The sequence below is a fragment of the Octopus bimaculoides genome, chromosome 20, assembly GCF_001194135.2.
Source record: "Octopus bimaculoides isolate UCB-OBI-ISO-001 chromosome 20, ASM119413v2, whole genome shotgun sequence".
In the NCBI taxonomy this organism is placed as follows: Eukaryota; Metazoa; Mollusca; class Cephalopoda; order Octopoda; family Octopodidae; genus Octopus; species Octopus bimaculoides.
Window position 1 is genome coordinate 19996037 of NC_069000.1, and position 2188 is coordinate 19998224.

At 35.1% G+C, this 2188-nt stretch overlaps 1 long non-coding RNA gene across 15 annotated transcripts in view; it reads left to right on the forward strand.

Moving 5' to 3' along the window:
• Positions 1–2188, forward strand: part of LOC106871257 (uncharacterized) — a 413124-nt gene that overhangs the window by 173245 nt on the left and 237691 nt on the right. For 3 of the 15 annotated variants that reach the window (XR_008266341.1, XR_008266336.1, XR_008266337.1), the window contains one exon: positions 1998–2050. The exons of the other annotated variants lie outside the window; for them this stretch is intronic. This is a non-coding gene — a long non-coding RNA (uncharacterized LOC106871257). The remainder of the gene's footprint in view (positions 1–1997; positions 2051–2188) is intronic. 15 annotated transcript variants of the gene reach the window in all.

The following is a 2188-nucleotide window of genomic DNA, read 5'->3' on the forward strand; positions in this document are numbered from 1 at the left end:
TATATAAATTTATATATATAACAATTTCTTCTTTAAGAGCACGTGTGAGAGAGATACTTACATTTATGTATATATATATATACCTATATATATACATATATATATGCATATAAATATACATACAGATATATATACATATATACATATACATGCATACACACACATATATATGTATATATATGTACATGCCCATGAGTCCATCTATATTTCTGTAGATGGAATTATGTATAATATATGTAACAAATACGTACACACAGGTACACATATGTATGTATGTATGTTTGTATGTACGTATGTTTGTATGTATGTATGTTTGTATGTATGTATGTATGTATGCGTTCAGATTTGTATTTTCTGCTTTATGTATGTACTCTCATGCATATAATTGCATGTCTAGACATGCTCATATATGTTTAAATGATAAACTTCCGGTAAGTTGTACAGGTTTTTACAATTCCAGAGATGGCTTGAATCAGTAGTCTTCGAATCAGCTTTCTCCTTTCTGGTTTTGAGAAGCCTAATTTCTCAAGATGGGTATTTAGGCAGCGTGTTACATATCCCAGTGTCCCAATAATTACAGGTATAAACCTGAGCTTGTAATCTGGTTAGAATTACTGCAGATTTCTCAATAGTTCAGCGTAGGTATTCGCTTTTTTGCTGATCATTAGCTTTATATTAACATCCGCTGGGCAGATGATTTCCACGACACAGTTTCTCCTCTCTAACCCAAATCATTATATCAGATCTGTTGTGTTCACATTTTATTGAGGTTTTCACTGGGACATTCCACCAGTACTCCTTTTTATCATGTATGTACTCTCATGCATATAATTGCATGTCTAGACATGCTCATATATGTTTAAATGATAAACTTCCGGTAAGTTGTACAGGTGAGTTCTTATTTCTTTGTTTTCGGGGTTATCCATTGGACAGATGTCATTATAGAGTGTCTAGCTACAACATCATAGTGACAGTTTGTAGTGTATGAATTAAGGATTTACAAATTTCTTATCAACATTCCATGGATGCTCACCTTGTCTCGTATTTTTCAAACCACATTGGTGACCGGTGGGCAGCTGTTTTCCACAACAGAACATATATTTTCATTGCAGTCCTCAACAACAATGTCTGGCCGGTTATGCTTTAACTCTTTTGACTGTTTTAATTTACAAGTTCCATCAGTATTCTTTTGAATATGATCAACTTCGTTTGTAGGTATTCTCATTTGTGTTATCTTGTTCCAGACCGTTCTCGTCACCACATTATGCCCCATGGAAACATAATACCTGGAACACATTCTCCCACATTTGGCCATAATGTGGTTTGATATGTTCAATCTTGGTCTTATTTAGGCAGGGCACCAATAATTACAGGTATAAACCTGAACTTGAAATCTGAATAGAGTAAGCTGTAAATTTCTCAATAGTTCTGCGTAAATATTCTCTTTTTCACCGATCTTCAACTTTATGTTAACATCCACTAGGCAGCTAATTTCCACAACTGTACAGTCTCTCTTCTCTATCCCATATCATCAATCAGGTCTATTGTGCTTACATTTTATTGGGACATTCCACCAGTGCTCCTTTTTATTATGACTTCTACCATACTGTGGGTTCTTATTTCTTTGTCCTCTGGGGTAATCCTTCCGACGAATTTCATTATACAGTGTCCTAGCTACAACATCATATCTCATCGGTAGATAATATCGTGATGAAATTTTCGGACAACTGCTTATGATGTGGGTGATATCTTCAGTGTTAACTCCACAAAGTCGGCATCGATTGTCACATTTCACTACTTTTTCCTGCATCTCTATCCCTTTTGTGCATCAGGTATTTAGTTGATATTTCTTGTTCCTGGATTGCAAACGCATACCCTTCAAAGTAGGAGGTAGTAATCCGGTTATTGGTCCATGATAGACTGCTTTGATGATCAATATTACCATCACCTCGGAGCTTTCTACTAACATATCCATGCATAATCTTCTGCTCATATAGGTTCATCCTTTCATCTGATGATATGTTGCGGTAGAGCCGTGCGACTTCTTTGGGTATGTATTTAAAGTTATCAGACAAAGAGTGTATGTATGTATGTATGTATGTATGTATGTATGTATGTATGTATGCATGCATTGATGTAAGTATGCATGCATGTATGTACGAATACATGTATATATGCCTGCATGTAT